Below are 23,666 nucleotides of genomic sequence, written 5' to 3' on the forward strand. Positions count from 1 at the left end.
TGATTTACAAAATAGACACAAGTACGTGAAACTACATTCTAAGAATTAGGGAACAGACACCCTAATTGACGCAAATCCTAAATATAGATCTATTGGGCCTAACAAACCCCATCCAAAGTACCAGATGCTTTAGTACTTCGAAATTTTAAGTCTGGTAATCTAAGAATTAGGGAACAGACACCCTAATTAACGCGAATTCCTAAAGATAGATCTATTGGGCCTAACAAACCCATCCAAAGTACCGGATGCTTTAGTACTTCGAAATTTATATCATATCCGAAGGGTGTCCCGAAATGATGGGGATATTCTTATATATGCATCTTGTTAATGTCGGTTACCAGGTGTACACCATTTGAATGATTTTTATCTCTATGTATGGGATGTGTATTGAAATATGAAATCTTGTGGTCTATTGTTACGATTTGATATATATAGGTTAAACCTATAACTCACCAACATTTTTGTTGACGTTTAAAGCATGTTTATTCTCAGGTGAATACTAAGAGCTTCCGCTGTTGCATACTAAAATAAGGACAAGATTTGGAGTCCATGTTTGTATGATATTGTGTAAAAACTGCATTCAAGAAACTGATTTCGATGTAACATATTTGTATTGTAAACCATTATGTAATGGTCGTGTGTAAACAGGATATTTTAGATTATCATTATTTGATAATCTACGAAAAGCTTTTTAAACCTTTATTTATGAAATAAAGGTTATGGTTTGTTTTAAAAATGAATGCAGTCTTTGAAAAAACGTCTCATATAGAGGTCAAAACCTCGCAACGAAATCAATTAATATGGAACGTTTTTAATCAATAAGAACGGGACATTTCAGTTGGTATCCGAGCGTTGGTCTTAGAGAACCAGAATTTTGCATTAGTGTGTCTTATCGAGTTTGTTAGGATGCATTAGTGAGTCTGGACTTCGACCGTGTTTACTTGAAAAATGATTGCTTAACAAATTTTGTTGGAAACTATATATTTTTAACATGTGAATATTATGTGATATATTAATCTCTTAACGTGTTTGATATTATGTGATAGATGTCTACCTCTGATACAAGTCCCATTGACTCATCTAATAATAATGAAGAGTCAAATGTAATTTGGAATGATTCGTGGACTGATTCACAAGTTCCCGAAGAGGAACCGGAAGAAGAATCGGAACCGGAGGAGGAGGAACCGGAAGAAGAAATAGAACCGATGGGGGAAATAATAAAACGGTTAAGTAAAAGAAAATCCTCAACCAACCGACCAAGGTTAATTATGGTCAACGGTGTTTCCGCCAAGGAAGCAAAATATTGGGAGGATTACCAATTCTCCGATGAATCGGATCCCGACGAGGATTCCGATGATGTTATAGAAATTACCCCAACTGAATTTAAAAAGGCAAAAGAGAACAATAAGGGAAAGGGCATAAAAATAGAGAAATCTGATTCCAACCCCGATGAACTTTATATGTATCGTCAACACCCGTATTTCTTAAGTTGTAACAATAACCCGGGAACCTCTAAACCACCAGGTTTTTCTAGACCAATGTGGAAAATGACGGCTCGTATTAGGGGAACATCATATATCCCTAAAAACTTAGTAAAAAGAACCAAGTTCGATAAAGAAGAAACGAGTGAGTCGGAATAAGATAGTTGTATTTGTGCGGTGTAATATATGTAATATAGTGTGCTTATGCTTTACGATATATGTAAAAAAATGCTTCTATTAATAAGTATCTTTTATGAATCTAACTCTTGTCTATTTTACAATATAAAAACACAAAATGGATAGACAACCCAATATTTTAGAAGACTTACCCAGAGACATGATTGATGAAATCTTGTCTAGAGTCGATCAGAATTCCTCGGCACAACTATTTATGGCAAAATCAGTTTGTAAGACATTCGAAGAACGTTCCAAGAATGCCTTTGTTTATAAAAGGCTTTCGTTTGAAAGATGGAGGATATCACATTGGGAAACCCATAAGTTACGATGTGTTTACTTTGACGCATATATTGCGGGGAACCCAAATGCTATTTTACGCAACGGGTTAAGAAATTATTTTGACTCAATGTATCCGAATATAGGACTTCATGATTTAGAAAAAGCGGCTAACATACAACATAAAGAAGCATGTTATGCTTACGGGTTAGTAATGTTCGCTTCTCACCAAAGTGAGAAAAAGAACATCGGGCTACAACTATTAAACAAAACGTTCCCACAAGTGACGGAGTCGGTAATTGGGGTAAGAAATGAGGTTTTTAGGTTATTACGAGACTGTTGGTCATTACGTAACCTTCGTCCTTTTGACGACGTTACAACACGTTGTCATACTATCGGTCACAACGGTTACGTTTCACAAGACCAAGGATGGGAAGTGGTATTAGTAAAACCAGAATGCATGACTTGTTTCTGGACGTATGAATTACGTGTCTTGGTTGCCTTTGCTGAACGCCTTATTTATTAACTAGAATTATCTTCGCAACTACTTTGTATGAAAGTTTTATGTGCTATATTTCATGCTATATGTAAAATAGCGGTATTGTAAGTTTGCAAGTTATTGTATAAAGGTTTGAATATGATATATATTTTTTTGTGATTAGTTTTTCATATAGAATTGTAGTAGTTGAAATGGTATGTTAGCTACTAAGTATGAACTTAACGAGTAGGTACTACCCGAATTAAAGAGTATAAAACGCTAATATGAAGAAAGAGCTTTTATAAATAAGTTCATATTACGCTACGAAATACTATTGACTACTCTTGATATTTTATATGATTAACTCATTTCATTTGACTATTTTGAAGGAAATGGCACCGACTACTCGACACTCCTTGAATATGAGTGACGAGGAATTTCGTGCTTTTCTTGCTTCAAACATAGCCGCAGTACAGGCCGCGCTACATACCAACAATAACCTTGGATCTAGCAGTACAGGAAATCGTGTAGGATGCACCTACAAAGAATTCACTGCCTGCAAACTTTTGGAATTTGATGGAACCGAAGGACCGATCGGATTGAAACGGTGGACCGAGAAGGTCGAATCGGTGTTTGTCATAAGTAAGTGTACTGAAGAGGACAAAGTGAAGTACGCTACGCATACCTTCACAGGTTCTGCATTAACATGGTGGAATACCTATCTAGAGCAAGTGGGACAAGATGATGCTTACGCACTACCGTGGTCAGCATTCAAGCACTTGATGAACGAGAAATACCGTCCCAGAACTGAGGTCAATAAGCTCAAGACAGAACTTAGAGGGTTACAAACCCAAGGATTTGATATTACCACGTACGAAAGACGATTCACAGAATTATGCCTATAGTGTCCGGGAGCGTTCGAAGATGAGGAAGAGAAGATCGACGTATTTGTGAAAGGATTACCGAAAAGAATCCAAGAAGATATAAGTTCACACGAGCCCGCCTCCATACAACAGGCATGTAGAATGGCTCATAAACTAGGGAACCAGATTGAAGAAAGAATTAAAGAACAGACTGCTGAAGAGGCCAATGTGAAGCAAGTCAAAAGAAAGTGGGAGGAAAACGGTGATAAGAATCACCAATACAACAACAACAGCAATTACAACAATAATCGCAACAACTATCCTAACAATCGCAACATCAATCGCAACTACAACAAACGGTCCAACAAAAACAACAACAACAACAACAACAACAACAGCAACTACAACAATCATCTTAACAACAATAATAACCCAACAACAACAACAATCAGAAGCAGCTATGCCAAAGGTGTGAAAAGTATCACTCGGGGTTCTGCACCAAATTTTGCAACAAGTGTAAAAGAAATGGTCATAGCGCGGTGAAGTGTAAGGTCTACGGACCAGGGGTTAACAGAACGAAAGGAACAAATGGTGTCGGAACGAGTAATGGCGGAGCAAGTAGTGTCGGAGCAAGTTATGCCAATGTAGTTTGTTATAAATGTGGAAAACCGGGCCACATTATTAGAAATTGCTCGAACCAGGAGAACATGAATGGACAAGGCCACGGAAGAGTTTTCAATATTAATGCGGCAGAGGCACAGGAAGACCCGGAGCTTGTTACGGGTACATTTCTTATTGACAATAAATCTGCTTACGTTTTATTTGATTCGGGTGCGGATAGAAGCTATATGAGTAGAGATTTTTGTGCTAAATTAAGTTGTCCATTGACGCCTTTGGATAGTAAATTTTTACTCGAATTAGCAAATGGTAAATTAATTTCAGCAGATAATATATGTCGGAATCGAGAAATTAAACTGGTTAGCGAAACATTTAAGATTGACTTGATACCAGTAAAGTTAGGGAGTTTTGATGTGATAATCGGTATGGACTGGTTGAAAGAAGTGAAAGCAGAGATCGTTTGTTACAAAAATGCAATTCGCATTATACGAGAAAAAGGAAAACCCTTAATGGTGTACGGAGAAAAGGGCAACACGAAGCTACATCTTATTAGTAATTTGAAGGCACAAAAACTAATAAGAAAAGGTTGCTATGCTATTCTAGCACACGTTGAGAAAGTACAAACTGAAGAAAAGAGCATCAATAATGTTCCCGTCGCAAAAGAATTTCCCGATGTATTTCCGAAAGAATTACCGGGATTACCCCCACATCGATCCGTTGAATTTCAAATAGATCTCGTACCAGGAACTGCATCAATAGCTCGTGCTCCTTACAGACTCGCACCCAGCGAGATGAAAGAACTACAAAGCCAATTACAAGAACTTTTAGAGCGTGGTTTCATTCGACCAAGCACATTGTAGTGACCCGAACTTTTCCATGTTTATATATATTAATTGAGATTGATATTTACATGATTAAATGTTTCCAACATGTTAAGCAATCAAACTTGTTAAGACTTGATTAATTGAAATTAGTTTCATATAGACAATTGACCACCCAAGTTGACCGGTGATTCACGAACGTTAAAACTTGTAAAAACTATATGATGACATATATATGGATATATATATAGTTAACATGATAATATGATAAGTAAACATATCATTAAGTATATTAACAATGAACTACATATGTAAAAACAAGACTAATAACTTAATGATTTTTAAACGAGACATATATGTAACGATTATCGTTGTAAAGACATTTAATGTATATATATCATATTAAGAGATATTCATACATGATAATATCATGATAATATAATAATTTAAAATCTCATTTGATATTATAAACATTGGGTTAACAACATTTAACAAGATCGTTAAACTAAAGGTTTCAAAACAACACATACATGTAACGACTAACGATGACTTAACGACTCAGTTAAAATGTATATACATGTAGTGTTTTAATATGTATTTATACACTTTTGAAAGACTTCAATACACTTATCAAAATACTTCTACTTAACAAAAATGCTTACAATTACATCCTCGTTCAGTTTCATCAACAATTCTACTCGTATGCACCCGTATTCGTACTCGTATAATACACAGCTTTTAGATGTATGTACTATTGGTATATACACTCCAATTATCAGCTCTTAGCAGCCCATGTGAGTCACCTAACACATGTGGGAACCATCATTTGGCAACTAGCATGAAATATCTCATAAAATTACAAAAATATGAGTAATCATTCATGACTTATTTACATGAAAACAAAATTACATATCCTTTATATCTAATCCATACACCAACGACCAAAAACACCTACAAACACTTTCATTCTTCAATTTTCTTCATCTAATTGATCTCTCTCAAGTTCTATCTTCAAGTTCTAAGTGTTCTTCATATATTCTACAAGTTCTAGTTACATAAAATCAAGAATACTTTCAAGTTTGCTAGCTCACTTCCAATCTTGTAAGGTGATCATCCAACCTCAAGAAATCTTTATTTCATACAGTAGGTTATCATTCTAATATAAGGTAATAATCATATTCAAACTTTGGTTCAATTTCTATAACTATAACAATCTTATTTCAAGTGATGATCTTACTTGAACTTGTTTTCGTGTCATGATTCTGCTTCAAGAACTTCGAGCCATCCAAGGATCCGTTGAAGCTAGATCCATTTTTCTCTTTTCCAGTAGGTTTATCCAAGGAACTTAAGGTAGTAATGATGTTCATAACATCATTCAATTCATACATATAAAGCTATCTTATTCAAAGGTTTAAACTTGTAATCACTAGAACATAGTTTAGTTAATTCTAAACTTGTTCGCAAATAAAAGTTAATCCTTCTAACTTGACTTTTAAAATTAACTAAACACATGTTCTATATCTATATGATATGCTAACTTAATGATTTAAAACCTGGAAACACGAAAAACACCGTAAAACCGGATTTACGCCATCGTAGTAACATCGCGGCATGTTTTGGGTTAGTTAATTAAAAACTATGATAAACTTTGATTTAAAAGTTGTTATTCTGAGAAAATGATTTTTATTATGAACATGAAACTATATCCAAAAATTATGGTTAAACTCAAAGTGGAAGTATGTTTTCTAAAATGGTCATCTAGACGTCGTTCTTTCGACTGAAATGACTACCTTTACAAAAATGACTTGTAACTTATTTTTCCGACTATAAACCTATACTTTTTCTGTTTAGATTCATAAAATAGAGTTCAATATGAAACCATATCAATTTGATTCACTCAAAACGGATTTAAAATGAAGAAGTTATGGGTAAAACAAGATTGGATAATTTTTCTCATTTTAGCTACGTGAAAATTGGTAACAAATCTATTTCAACCATAACTTAATCAACTTGTATTGTATATTATGTAATCTTGAGATACCATAGACACGTATACAATGTTTCGACCTATCATGTCGACACATCTATATATATTTCGGAACAACCATAGACACTCTATATGTGAATGTTGGAGTTAGCTATAAAGGGTTGAGGTTGATTCCAAAATATATATAGTTTGAGTTGTGATCAATACCGAGATACGTATACACTGGGTTATGGATTGATTCAAGATAATATTTATCGATTTATTTCTGTACATCTAACTGTGGACAACTAATTGTAAGTTACTAACGAGGACAGCTGACTTAATAAACTTAAAACATCAAAATATATTAAAAGTGTTGTAAATATATTTTGAACATACTTTGATATATATGTATATATTGTTATAGGTTCGTGAATCAACCAGTGGCCAAGTCTTACTTCCCGACGAAGTAAAAATCTTTGAAAGTGAGTTATAGTCCCACTTTTAAAATCTAATATTTTTGGGATGAGAATACATGCAGGTTTTATAAATGATTTACAAAATAGACACAAGTACGTGAAACTACATTCTATGGTTGAATTATCTAAATCGAATATGCCCCTTTTTATTAAGTCTGGTAATCTAAGGATTAGGGAACAGACACCCTAATTGACACGAATCCTAAAGATAGATCTATTGAGCCTAACAAACCCCATCCAAAGTACCGGATGCTTTAGTACTTCGAAATTTATATCATATCCGAAGGGTGTCCCGGAATGATGGGGATATTCTTATATATGCATCTTGTTAATGTCGGTTACCAGGTGTTCACCATATGAATGATTTTTATCTCTATGTATGGGATGTGTATTGAAATATGAAATCTTGTGGCCTATTATTATGATTTTATATATATAGGTTAAACCTATAACTCACCAACATTTTTGTTGACGTTTTAAGCATGTTTATTCTCAGGTGATTATTAAGAGCTTCCGTTGTCGCATACTTAAATAAGGACGAGATTTGGAGTCCATGCTTGTATGATATTGTGTAAAAACTGCATTCAAGAAACTTATTTTGTTGTAACATATTTGTATTGTAAACCATTATGTAATGGTCGTGTGTAAACAGGATATTTTAGATTATCATTATTTGATAATCTACGTAAAGCTTTTTAAACCTTTATTGATGAAATAAAGGTTATGGTTTGTTTTAAAATGAATGCAGTCTTTGAAAAACGTCTCATATAGAGGTCAAAACCTCGCAACGAAATCAATTAATATGGAACGTTTTTAATCAATAAGAACGGGACATTTCAGTTGGTATCCGAGCGTTAGTCTTAGAGAACCATAATTTTGCATTAGTGTGTCTTATCGAGTTTGTTAGGATGCATTAGTGAGTCTGGACTTCGACCGTGTTTACTTGAAAAATGATTGCTTAACAAATTTTGTTGGAAACTATATATTTTTAACATGTGAATATTATGTGATATATTAATCTCTTAACGCGTTTGATATTATGTGATAGATGTCTACCTCTAGAACAAGTCTCATTGACTCATCTAATAATAATGAAGAGTCAAATGTAAGTTGGAATGATTCGTGGACTGATTCACAAGTTCCCGAAGAGGAACCGGAAGAAGAGTCGGAACCGGAAGAAGAATCGGAACCGGAAGAAGAATCGGAACCGGATGAAGAAATAGAACCGGTGGGGGAAATAATAAAACGGTTAAGTAAAAGAAAATCCTCAACCAACCGACCAAGGTTAATTATGGTCAATGGTGTTTCCGCCAAGGAAGCAAAATATTGGGAGGATTACCAATTCTCCGATGAATCGGATTTCGACGAGAATTCCGATGATGTTATAGAAATTACCCCAACTGAATTTAAAAAGGCAAAAGAAAATAATAAGGGAAAGGGCATAAAAATAGAGAAATCTAATTCTAACCCCGATGAACTTTATATGTATCGTCAACCCCCGAAGTCCTTAAGTTGTAACAATGACCCGGGAACCTCTAAACCACCAGGTTTTTCTAAACCAATGTGGATAACGACGGCTCGTATTAGGGGAACATCATATATCCCTAGAAACTTGGCAAAACGAACCAAAACCGAAGAAGAAGAAACAAGCGAGTCGGAATAAGATAGTTGTATTCGTGTGGTGTAATATATGTAATATAGTGTGCTTATGCTTTATGATATATGTAAAAATTGCTTGTATTAATAAGTATTTTTTTTTATGAATCTAACTCTTTTCTATTTTACAGTATAAAAACACAAAATGGATAGACAACCCAATATTTTAAGAGACCTACCCGGAGACATGATTGATGAAATCTTGTCTAGAGTCGGTCAGAATTCTTCGGCACAACTATTTAAGGCGAGATCAGTTTGTAGGACATTCGAAGAACGTTCCAAGAATGCCTTGGTTTATAAAAGGCTTTCGTTCGAAAGATGGGGGATATCACATTGGGAAATCCATAAGTTACGGTGTGTTTACTTTGACGCATATATTGCGGGGAACCCAAATGCTATTTTACGCAATGGGTTAAGAAATTATTTTGACTCAATATATCCGAATATTGGACTTCGTGATTTAGAAAATGCGGCTAACATGCAACATAAAGAAGCATGTTATGCTTACGGATTAGTAATGTTCGCTTCTCACCAAAGTGAGAACAAGAACATCGGGCTACAACTATTAAACAAAACGTTCCCACAAGTGACGGAGTCGGTAATTGGGGTAAGAAATGATGTTTTTAGATTGTTACGGGACTGTTGGACATTACGTAACCCTCGTCCCTTTGACGACGTTACAACACGCTGTCTTATCAACGGCCATAACGGTTATGTTCCACAAGACCAAGGATGGGAAGTAATCCTAGTAAAACCAGAATGCATGACTTGTTTCTGGACGTATGAATTACGTGTCTTTATTGCCTTTGATGAACGACTTGTGTACTAGCTAGAATTATCTTCACAACCATCTTGTATCAAATTTATTGTGTGCTATATTTCATGCTATATGTAAAATAAGCGGTATTGTAAGTTTGTAAAATATTGTGTAAAAGTTTGAACGCGAAATATTATTATAATCAGTTTTTCATATAGAATTGTAGTAGTTGAATTGTATATTAGCTACTAAGTATGAACTTAACGGGTAGGTAATACCCGAATTTAAACTTATAAAACGCTAATATGAAGAAAAAGCTTTTATAAATGAGTTCATATTATGCTACGAAATACTATTAACTACTCTTAATATTCTGTATGATTAACTTGTTCCATTTGACTATTTTGAAGGAAATAGCACCGACTACTCGACACACCGTGAATATGAATGAAGAGGAATTCCGTACTTTTCTAGCTTCAAACATAGCCGCAGTACAGGCTGCGCTACATACCAACAATAACCTTGGATCTAGCAGTATAGGAAATCGTGTAGGATGCACCTACAAAGAATTCACTGCCTGCAAACCTTTAAAATTTGATGGAACCGAAGGACCGATCGGATTGAAACGGTGGACCGAGAAGGTCGAATCGGTGTTTGCCATAAGTAAGTGTACTGAAGAGGATAAAGTGAAGTACGCTACGCATACCTTCACAGGTTCTGCGTTAACATGGTGGAATACCTATCTAGAGCAAGTGGGACAAGACGATGCGTACGCACTACCGTGGTCAGCATTCAAGCACTTGATGAACGAGAAGTACCGTCCCAGAACTGAGGTCAATAAGCTCAAGACTGAACTTAGAGGGTTACGAACCCAAGGATTTGATATTACCACGTACGAAAGACGATTCACAGAATTGTGCCTATTGTGTCCGGGAGCATTCGAAGATGAGGAAGAGAAGATCGACGCATTTGTGAAAGGATTACCGGAAAGAATCCAAGAAGATATAAGTTCACACGAGCCCACCTCCATACAACAGGCATGTAGAATGGCTCACAAACTAGTGAACCAGATTGAAGAAAGAATTAAAGAACAGACTGCTGAAGAGGCTAATGTGAAGCAAGTCAAAAGAAAGTGGGAGTAAAACGGTGATAAGAATCACCAATACAACAACAACATCAATTACAACAATAATCGCAACAATTATCCCAACAATCGCAACATCAATCGCAACTACAACAAACGGCCCAACAACAACAACAACAACAACAACAACAGCAACTACAACAATCATCCCAACAACAATAATAACCGCAACAACAACAACAATCAGAAGCAGCTATGCCAAAGGTGTGAAAAGTATCACTCGGGGTTCTGCACCAAATTTTGCAACAAGTGTAAAAGAAATGGTCATAGCGCGGCGAAGTATGAGGTCTACGGACCAGGGGTTAATAGAACGAAAGGAACAAATGGTGTCGGAACGAGTAATGGTGGAGCAAGTAGTGTCAGAGCAAGTTATGCCAATGTAGTTTGTTATAAATGTGGAAAACCGGGCCACATTATTAGAAATTTCCCGAACTAGGAGAACACGAATGGACAAGGCCGCGGAAGAGTTTTTAATATTAATGCGGTAGAGGCACAGGAAGACCCGGAGCTTGTTACGGGTACGTTTCTTATTGACAATAAATCTGCTTACGTTTTATTTGATTCGGGTGCGGATAGAAGCTATATGAGTAGAGATTTTTGTGCTAAATTAAGTTGTCCATTGACGCCTTTGGATAGTAAATTTTTACTCGAATTAGCAAATGGTAAATTAATTTCAGCAGATAATATATGTCGGAATCGAGAAATTAAACTGGTTAGCGAAACATTTAAGATTGATTTGATACCAGTAGAGTTAGGGAGTTTTGATGTGATAATCGGTATGGACTGGTTGAAAGAAGTGAAAGCAGAGATCGTTTGTTACAAAAATGCAATTCGCATTATACGAGAAAAAGGAAAACCCTTAATGGTGTACGGAGAAAAGGGCAACACGAAGCTACATCTTATTAGTAATTTGAAGGCACAAAAACTAATAAGAAAAGGTTGCTATGTTGTTCTAGCACACGTCGAGAAAGTACAAACTGAAGAAAAGAGCATCAATGATGTTCTCATTGCAAAAGAATTTCCCGATGTATTTCCGAAAGAATTACCGGGATTACCCCCACATCGATCCGTTGAATTTCAAATAGATCTTGTACCAGGAGCTGCACCAATAGCTCGTGCTCCTTACAGACTCGCACCCAGCGAGATGAAAGAACTGCAAAGCCAATTACAAGAACTTTTAGAGCGTGGTTTCATTCGACCAAGCACATCACTGTGGGGAGCTCCTGTTTTGTTTGTCAAGAAGAAAGATGGTACATTCAGGTTGTGTATCGACTACCGAGAGTTGAACAAACTTACCATCAAGAACCGCTACCCACTACCGAGAATCGACGACTTATTTGATCAACTACAAGGCTCGTCTGTTTATTCAAAGATTGACTTACGTTCCGGGTATCATCAAATGCGGGTGAAAGAAGATGATATTCCAAAGACTGCTTTCAGAACACGTTACGGTCATTACGAGTTTATGGTCATGCCGTTTGGTTTAACTAATGCACCAGCTGTGTTCATGGACCTTATGAACCGAGTGTGTGGACCATACCTTGACAAGTTTGTCATTGTTTTCATTGATGACATACTTATTTACTCAAAGAATGACCAAGAACACGGTGAACATTTGAGAAAGGTGTTAGAAGTATTGAGGAAGGAAGAATTGTATGCTAAGTTTTCAAAGTGTGCATTTTGGTTGGAAGAAGTTCAATTCCTCGGTCACATAGTGAACAAAGAAGGTATTAAGGTGGATCCGGCAAAGATAGAAACTGTTGAAAAGTGGGAAACCCCGAAAACTCTGAAACACATACACCAGTTTTTAGGACTAGCTGGTTACTACAGAAGGTTCATCCAAGAATTTTCCAGAATAGCAAAACCCTTGACTGCATTAACGCATAAAGGGAAGAAATTTGAATGGAATGATGAACAAGAGAAAGCGTTTCAGTTATTGAAGAAAAAGCTAACTACGGCACCTATATTGTCATTGCCTGAAGGGAATGATGATTTTGTGATTTATTGTGACGCATCAAAGCAAGGTCTCGGTTGTATATTAATGCAACGAACGAAGGTGATTGCTTATGCGTCTAGACAATTGAAGATTCACGAACAAAATTATACGACGCATGATTTGGAATTAGGCGCGGTTGTTTTTGCATTAAAGACTTGGAGGCACTACTTATATGGGGTCAAAAGTATTATATATACCGACCACAAAGGTCTTCAACACATATTTAATCAGAAACAACTGAATATGAGGCAGCGTAGGTGGATTGAATTATTGAGTGATTACGACTTTGAGATTCGTTACCACCCGGGGAAGGCAAATGTGGTAGCCGATGCCTTGAGCAGGAAGGACAGAGAACCCATTCGAGTAAAATCTATGAATATAATGATTCATAATAACCTTACTACTCAAATAAAGGAGGCGTAACAAGGAGTTTTAAAAGAGGGAAATTTAAAGGATGAAATACCCAAAGGATCGGAGAAGCATCTTAATATTCGAGAAGACGGAACCCGGTATAGGGCTGAAAGGATTTAGGTACCAAAATTTGGAGATATGAGAGAAATGGTACTTAGAGAAGCTCATAAAACCAGATACTCAATACATCCTGGAACAGGGAAGATGTACAAGGATCTCAAGAAACATTTTTGGTGGCCGGGTATGAAAGCCGATGTTGCTAAATACGTAGGAGAATGTTTGACGTGTTCTAAGGTTAAAGCTGAGCGTCAGAAACCATCAGGTCTACTTCAACAACCCGAAATCCCGGAATGGAAATGGGAAAACATTACCATGGATTTCATCACTAAATTGCCAAGGACTGCAAGTGGTTTTGATACTATTTGGGTAATAGTTGATCGTCTCACCAAATCAGCACACTTCCTGCCAATAAGAGAAGATAACAAGATGGAGAAGTTAGCACGACTGTATTTGAAGGAAGTCGTCTCCAGACATGGAATACCAATCTCTATTATCTCTGATAGGGATGGCAGATTTATTTCAAGATTCTGGCAGACATTGCAGCAAGCATTAGGAACTCGTCTAGACATGAGCACTGCCTATCATCCACAAACTGATGGGCAGAGCGAAAGGATGATACAAACGCTTGAAGACATGCTAAGAGCATGTGTTATTGATTTCGGAAACAGTTGGGATCGACATCTACCGTTAGCAGAATTTTCCGACAACAACAGCTACCATTCAAGCATTGAGATGGCGCCGTTTGAAGCACTTTATGGTAGAAAGTGCAGGTCTCCGATTTGTTGGAGTGAAGTGGGGGATAGACAGATTACGGGTCCGGATATTATACAAGAAACTACCGAGAAGATCATCCAAATTCAACAACGGTTGAAAACCGCCCAAAGTCGACAAAAGAGCTACGCTGACATTAAAAGAAAAGATATAGAATTTGAAATTGGAGAGATGGTCATGCTTAAAGTTGCACCTTGGAAAGGCGTTGTTCGATTTGGTAAACGAGGGAAATTAAATCCAAGGTATATTGGACCATTCAAGATTATTGATCGTGTCGGACCAGTAGCTTACCGACTTGAGTTACCTCAACAACTCGCGGCTGTACATAACACTTTCCACATCTCGAATTTGAAGAAATGTTTTGCTAAAGAAGATCTCACTATTCCGTTAGATGAAATCCAAATCAACGAAAAACTTCAATTCATCGAAGAACCCGTCGAAATAATGGATCGTGAGGTTAAAAGACTTAAGCAAAACAAGATACCAATTGTTAAGGTTCGATGGAATGCTCATAGAGGACCCGAGTTCACCTGGGAGCGTGAAAATCAGATGAAGAAGAAATACCCGCATCTATTTCCAGAAGATTCGTCAACACCTTCAACAGCTTAAAATTTCGGGACGAAATTTATTTAACGGGTAGGTACTGTAGTGACCCGAACTTTTCCATGTTTATATATATTAATTGAGATTGATATTTACATGATTAAATGTTTCCAACATGTTAAGCAATCAAACTTGTTAAGACTTGATTAATTGAAATATGTTTCATATAGACAATTGACCACCCAAGTTGACCGGTGATTCACGAACGTTAAAACTTGTAAAAACTATATGATGACATATATATGGATATATATATAGTTAACATGATACTATGATAAGTAAACATATCATTAAGTATATTAACAATGAACTACATATGTAAAAACAAGACTAATAACTTAATGATTTTTAAACGAGACATATATGTAACGATTATCATTGTAAAGACATTTAATGTATATATATCATATTAAGAGATATTCATACATGATAATATCATGATAATATAATAATTTAAAATCTCATTTGATATTATAAACATTGGGTTAACAACATTTAACAAGATCGCTAAACTAAAGGTTTCAAAACAACACTTACATGTAACGACTAACGATGACTTAACGACTCAGTTAAAATGTATATACATGTAGTGTTTTAATATGTATTTATACACTTTTGAAAGACTTCAATACACTTATCAAAATACTTCTACTTAACAAAAATGCTTACAATTACATCCTCGTTCAGTTTCATCAACAATTCTACTCGTATGCACCCGTATTCGTACTCGTACAATACACAGCTTTTAGATGTATGTACTATTGGTATATACACTCCAATGATCAGCTCTTAGCAGCCCATGTGAGTCACCTAACACATGTGGGAACCATCATTTGGCAACTAGCATGAAATATCTCATAAAATTACAAAAATATGAGTAATCATTCATGACTTATTTACATGAAAACAAAATTACATATCCTTTATATCTAATCCATACACCAACGACCAAAAACACCTACAAATACTTTCATTCTTCAATTTTCTTCATCTAATTGATCTCTCTCAAGTTCTATCTTCAAGTTCTAAGTGTTCTTCATATATTCTACAAGTTCTAGTTACATAAAATCAAGAATACTTTCAAGTTTGCTAGCTCACTTCCAATCTTGTAAGGTGATCATCCAACCTCAAGAAATCTTTGTTTCTTACAGTAGGTTATCATTCTAATATAAGGTAATAGTCATATTCAAACTTTGGTTCAATTTCTATAACTATAACAATCTTATTTCAAGTGATGATCTTACTTGAACTTGTTTTCGTGTCATGATTCTGCTTCAAGAACTTCGAGCCATCCAAGGATCCGTTGAAGCTAGATCCATTTTTCTCTTTTCCAGTAGGTTTATCCAAGGAACTTAATGTAGTAATGATGTTCATAACATCATTCGATTCATACATATAAATCTATCTTATTCGAAGGTTTAAACTTGTAATCACTAGAACATAGTTTAGTTAATTCTAAACTTGTTCGCAAATAAAAGTTAATCCTTCTAACTTGACTTTTAAAATTAACTAAACACATGTTCTATATCTATATGATATGCTAACTTAATGATTTAAAACCTGGAAACACGAAAAACACCGTAAAACTGGATTTACGCCGTCGTAGTAACACCGCGGGCTGTTTTGGGTTAGTTAATTAAAAACTATGATAAACTTTGATTTAAAAGTTGTTATTCTGAGAAAATGATTTTTATTATGAACATGAAACTATATCCAAAAATTATGGTTAAACTCAAAGTGGAAGTATGTTTTCTAAAATGGTCATCTAGACATCGTTCTTTCGACTGAAATGACTACCTTTACAAAAACGACTTGTAACTTATTTTTCCGACTATAAAACTATACTTTTTCTGTTTAGATTCATAAAATAGAGTTCAATATGAAACCATAGCAATTTGATTCACTCAAAACGGATTTAAAATGAAGAAGTTATGGGTAAAACAAGATTGGATAATTTTTCTCATTTTAGCTACGTGAAAATTGGTAACAAATCTATTCCAACCATAACTTAATCAACTTGTATTGTATATTATGTAATCTTGAGATACCATAGACACGTATACAATGTTTCGACCTATCATGTCGACACATCTATATATATTTCGGAACAACCATAGACACTCTATATGTGAATGTTGGAGTTAGCTATACAGGGTTGAGGTTGATTCCAAAATATATATAGTTTGAGTTGTGATCAATACTGAGATACGTATACACTGGGTCGTGGATTGATTCAAGATAATATTTATCGATTTATTTCTGTACATCTAACTGTGGACAACTAGTTGTAGGTTACTAACGAGGACAGCTGACTTAATAAACTTAAAACATCAAAATATATTAAAAGTGTTGTAAATATATTTTGAACATACTTTGATATATATTTATATATTGTTATAGGTTCGTGAATCAACCAGTGGCCAAGTCTTACTTCCCGACGAAGTAAAAATCTGTGAAAGTGAGTTATAGTCCCACTTTTAAAATCTAATATTTTTGGGATGAGAAAACATGCAGGTTTTATAAATGATTTACAAAATAGACACAAGTACGTGAAACTACATTCTATGGTTGAATTATCAAAATCGAATATGCCCCTTTTTATTAAGTCTGGTAATCTAAGGATTAGGGAACAGACACCCTAATTGACGCGAATCCTAAAGATAGATCTATTGGGCCTAACAAACCCCATCCAAAGTACCGGATGCTTTAGTACTTCGAAATTTATATCATATCCGAAGGGTGTCCCGGAATGATGGGGATATTCTTATATATGCATCTTGTTAATGTCGGTTACCAGGTGTTCACCATATGAATGATTTTTATCTCTATGTATGGGATGTGTATTGAAATATGAAATCTTGTGGTCTATTATTATGATTTGATATATATAGGTTAAACCTATAACTCACCAACATTTTTGTTGACGTTTTAAGCATGTTTATTCTCAGGTGATTATTAAGAGCTTCCGCTGTCGCATACTTAAATAAGGACGAGATTTGGAGTCCATGCTTGTATGATATTGTGTAAAAACTGCATTCAAGAAACTTATTTTGTTGTAACATATTTGTATTGTAAACCATTATGTAATGGTCGTGTGTAAACAGGATATTTTAGATTATCATTATTTGATAATCTACGTAAAGCTTTTTAAACCTTTATTGATGAAATAAAGGTTATGGTTTGTTTTAAAATGAATGCAGTCTTTGAAAAACGTCTCATATAGAGGTCAAAACCTCGCAACGAAATCAATTAATATGGAACGTTTTTAATCAATAAGAACGGGACATTTCACACATCACCGTGGGGAGCTCCTGTTTTGTTTGTCAAGAAGAAAGATGGTACATTCAGGTTGTGTATCGACTACCGAGAGTTGAACAAACTTACCATCAAGAACCGCTACCCACTACCGAGAATCGACGACTTATTTGATCAACTACAAGGCTCGTCTGTTTATTCAAAGATTGACTTACGTTCCGGGTATCATCAAGTGCTGGTGAAAGAAGATGATATTCCAAAGACTGCTTTCAGAACACGTTACGGTCATTACGAGTTTATGGTCATGCCGTTTGGTTTGATTAATGCACCAGCTATGTTCATGGACCTTATGAACCGAGTGTGTGGACCATACCTTGACAAGTTTGTCATTGTTTTCATTGATGACATACTTATTTACTCAAAGAATGACCAAGAACACGGTGAACATTTGAGAAAGGTGTTAGAAGTATTGAGGAAGGATGAATTGTACGCTAAATTTTTAAAGTGTGCATTTTGGTTGGAAGAAGTTCAATTCCTCGGTCACATAGTGAACAAAGAAGGTATTAAGGTGGATCCGGCAAAGATAGAAACTGTTGAAAAGTGGGAAACCCCGAAAACTCCGAAACACATACGCCAGTTTTTAGGACTAGCTGGTTACTACAGAAGGTTCATCCAAGACTTTTCCAGAATAGCAAAACCCTTGACTGCATTAACGCATAAAGGGAAGAAATTTGAATGGAAGGATGAACAAGAGAAAGCGTTTCAGTTATTGAAGAAAAAGCTAACTACGGCACCTATATTGTCATTGCCTGAAGGGAATGATGATTTTGTGATTTATTGTGACGCATCAAAGCAAGGTCTCGGTTGTGTATTAATGCAACGAACGAAGGTGATTGCTTATGCGTCTAGACAATTGAAGATTCACGAACAAAATTATACGACGCATGATTTGAAATTAGGTGCGGTTTTTTTTGCATTAAATACTTAGAGGCACTACTTATATGGGGTCAAAAGTATTATATATACCGACCACAAAAGTCTTCAACACATATTTAATCAGAAACAACTGAATATGAGGCAGCGTAGGTGGATTGAATTGTTGAATGATTACGACTTTGAGATTCGTTACCACCCGGGGAAGGCAAATATGGTAGCCGACGCCTTGAGCAGGAAGGACAGAGAACCCATTCGAGTAAAATCTATGAATATAATGATTCACAATAACCTTACTACTCAAATAAAGGAGGCGCAACAAGGAGTTTTAAAAGAGGGAAATTTAAAGGATGAAATACCCAAAGGATCGAAAAAGCATCTTAATATTCGGGAAGACGGAACCCGGTATAGGGCTGAAAGGATTTGGGTACCAAAATTTGGAGATATGAGAGAAATGGTACTTAGGGAAGCTCATAAAACTAGATACTCAATAAATCCTGGAACGGAGAAGATGTACAAGGATCTCAAGAAACATTTTTGGTGGCCGGGTATGAAAGCCGATGTTGCTAAATATGTAGGAGAATATTTGACATGTTCTAAGGTCAAAGCTGAGCATCAGAAACCATCAGGTCTACTTCAACAACTCGAAATCCCGGAATGGAAATGGGAAAACATTACCATGGATTTCATCACTAAATTGCCAAGGACTGCAAGTGGTTTTGATACTATTTGGGTAATAGTTGATCGTCTTACCAAATCAGCACACTTCCTGCCAATAAGAGAAGATGACAAGATGGATAAGTTAGCACGACTGTATTTGAAGGAAGTCGTCTCCAGACATGGAATACCAATCTCTATTATCTCTGATATGGATGGCAGATTTATTTCAAGATTATGGCAGACATTACAGCAAGCATTAGGAACTCGTCTAGACATGAGTACTGCCTATCATCCACAAACTGATGGGCAGAGCGAAAGGACGATACAAATGCTTGAAGACATGCTACGAGCATGTGTTATTGATTTCGGAAACAGTTGGGATCGACACCTACCGTTAGCAGAATTTTCCTACAACAACAGTTATCATTCTAGTATTGAGATGGCGCCGTTTGAGGCACTTTATGGTAGAAAGTGCAGGTCTCCAATTTGTTGGAATGAAGTGGGGGATAGACAGATTACGGGTCCGGAGATAATACAAGAAACTACCGAGAAAATCATCCAAATTCAACAAAGATTGAAAACCACCCAGAGTCGATAAAAGAGCTACGCGGACAGTAAAAGAAAAGATATAGAGTTTGAAATTGGAGAAATGGTCATGCTTAAGGTTTCACCTTGGAAAGGCGTTGTTCGATTTGGTAAACGGGGGAAACTAAATCCAAGGTACATTGGACCATTCAAGATTATAGATCGTGTCGGACCAGTAGCTTACCAACTGGAGCTACCTCAACAACTCGTGGCTGTACATAACACTTTCTACGTCTCAAATTTGAAGAAATGTTTTGCTAAAGAAGATCTCACTATTCCGTTGGACGAAATCCAAATCAATGAAAAACTTCAATTCATTGAAGAACCCGTCGAAATAATGGATCGTGAGGTTAAGAGACTTAAACAAAACAAGATACCGATTGTTAAGGTTCGATGGAATTCTCGTAGAGGACTCGAGTTCACCTGGGAGCGTGAAGATCAGATGAAGAAGAAATACCCGCATCTATTTCTAGAAGATTCGTCAACACTTTCAACAGCTTAAAATTTCGGGACGAAATTTATTTAACGGGTAGGTACTGTAGTGACCCAAACTTTTCCATGTTTATATATATTAAATGAAATTGATATTTACATGATTATGTGTTTCCAACATGTTAAGCAATCAAACTTATTAAGACTTGATTAATTGGAATAGGTTTCATATAGACAAATGACCACCCAAGTTGACCGGTGATTGACGAACGTTAAAACTTGTAAAAACTATACGATGACATATATATGGTTATATATATAGTTAACATGATTTTATTATAAGTATGTATCTCATTAGGTATTTTAACAATGAGTTATATACATAAAAATGAGACTATTAAATTAAGAAACTCGAAAACGATATATATAACGATTATCGTTATAACGTCTTACTAGGTACATATGAATCATATTAAGATATTGATACACTTGGTTAATTATGTTAAATGATAAGTAAATATATCATTAAGTGTATTAACAATGAACTACATATGTAAAAATAAGACTACTAACTTAATGATTTTGAAACGAGACATATATGTAACGATTATCGTTGTAATGACATTTAATGGTTATAGATCATATTAAGAGATATTCATACATCATAATATCATGATAATATAATAATTTAAAATCTCATTTGATATTATAAACATTGGGTTAACAACATTTAACAAGATCGTTAACCTAAAGGTTTCAAAACAACATTTACATGTAACAACTAACGATGACTTAACGACTCAGTTAAAATGTATATACATGTAGTGTTTTAATATGTATTCATACACTTTTGAAAGACTTCAAGACACTTATCAAAATACTTCTACTTAACAAAAATTCTTACAATTACATCCTCGTTCAGTTTCATCAACAAATCTACTCGTATGCACCCGTATTCGTACTCGTACAATACACAGCTTTTAGATGTATGTACTATTGGTATATACACTCCAATGATCAGCTCTTAGCAGCCCATGTGAGTCACCTAACACATGTGGGAACCATCATTTGGCAACTAGCATGAAATATCTCATAAAATTACAAAAATATGAGTAATCATTCATGACTTATTTACATGAAAACAAAATTGCATATCCTTTATATCTAATCCATACACCAACGACCAAAAACACCTAAAAACACTTTCATTCTTCAATTTTCTTCATCTAATTAATCTCTCTCAAGTTCTATCTTCAAGTTCTAAGTGTTCTTCATAAATTCTAAAAGTTCTAGTTTCATAAAATCAAGAATACTTCCAAGATTGCAAGTTTACTTCCAAGTTTTCTAAATCCATTCCAAGTAATCATCCAAGATCAACAAACCTTTATTACTTACAGTAGGTTATCTTTCTAATACAAGATAATAATCATATTCAAACTTCAATTCAATTTCTATAACTATAACAATCTTATTTCGAGTGGAAATCTTACTTGAAATTGTTTTCGTGTCATGATTCTGCTTCAAGAACTTTCAAGCCATCCAAGGATCCTTTGAAGCTAGATTCATTTTTCTCATTTCCAGTAGGTTTATCCAAGGAACTTGAGGTAGTAATGATGTTCATAATATCATTCGATTCATACATAAAAAGCTATCTTATTCAACGTTATGAACTTGTAATCACTAGAACAAAGTTTAGTTAATTCTAAACTTGTTCGCAAATAAAGTTAATCCTTCTAACTAGACTTTTAAAATCAACTAAACACATGTTCTATATCTATATGATATGCTAACTTAATGATTTAAAACCCAAAAACACGATAAACACCATAAAACTGGATATACGCCGTCGTAGTAAAACCGGGGGCTGTTTTGGTTGGGATAATTAAAAGCTAAGAAGAACTTTGATTTAAAAGCTATACTTCTGGAAAAATGATTTTTCTTATGAATATGAAACTATATCCAAAAATCATGGTTAAACTCAAAGTGAAAGTATGTTTTTCAAAAAGGTCATCAAGATGTCGTTCTTTCGACGGAAATGACTACCTCTTTCAAAAACGACTTGTAACTTGTATTTTTGACTATAAACTTATACTTTTTCTATTTAGATTCATAAAGTTAAGTTCAATACGAAACCGTGGCCACTGGATCACTCAAAACGGATTAGAAACGAAGAAATGGCGAGTAAAACAAGATTGATAAAAACTACTCATTTTACCTACGTGAAAGTTAGTAATAAATCTATTCCAACCATAACCTAATTAACTTATATTGTATATTATGTAATCTTGAGATACCATAGACACGTATACAATGTTTCGACCTATCATGTCGACCCATCTATATATATATTGCGGAACAACCATAGACACTCTATATGTGAATGTTGGAGTTAGCTATACAGGGTTGAGGTTGATTCTAAAATATATATATAGTTTGAGTTGTTATCAATACTGAGATACGTATACACTGGGTCGTGGATTGATTCAAGATAATATTTATCGATTTATTTCTGTACATCTAACTGTGGACAACTAGTTGTAGGTTACTAACGAGGACAGCTGACTTAATAAACTTAAAACATCAAAATGTATTAAAAGTATTGTAAATATATTTTGAACATACTTTGATATATATGTATATATTGTTATAGGTTCGTGAATCAACCAGTGGCCAAGTCTTATTTCCCGACGAAGTAAAAATCTGTGAAAGTGAGTTATAGTCCCACTTTTAAAATCTAATATTTTTGGGATGAGAATACATGCATGTTTTGTAAATGATTTACAAAATAGACACAAGTACGTGAAACTACATTCTATGGTTGAATTATCGAAATCGAATATGCCCCTTTTTATTAAGTCTGGTGATCTAAGAATTAGGGAACAGACACCCTAATTGACGCGAATCCTAAATATAGATCTATTGGGCCTAAAAAACCCCATCCAAAGTACCGGATGCTTTAGTACTTCGAAATTTTAAGTCTGGTAATCTAAGAATTAGGGAACAGACACCCTAATTGACGCGAATCCTAAAGATAGATCTATTGGGCCTAACAAACCCCATCCAAAGTACCGGATGCTTTAGTACTTCGAAATTTATATCATATCCGAAGGGTGTCCCAGAATGATGGGGATATTCTTATATATGCATCTTGTTAATGTCGGTTACCAGGTGTTCACCATATGAATGATTTTTATCTCTATGTATGGGATGTGTATTGAAATATGAAATCTTGTGGTCTATTGTT

This window comes from Rutidosis leptorrhynchoides, chromosome 9 (assembly GCF_046630445.1).
Source record: "Rutidosis leptorrhynchoides isolate AG116_Rl617_1_P2 chromosome 9, CSIRO_AGI_Rlap_v1, whole genome shotgun sequence".
Taxonomy (NCBI): domain Eukaryota; kingdom Viridiplantae; phylum Streptophyta; class Magnoliopsida; order Asterales; family Asteraceae; genus Rutidosis; species Rutidosis leptorrhynchoides.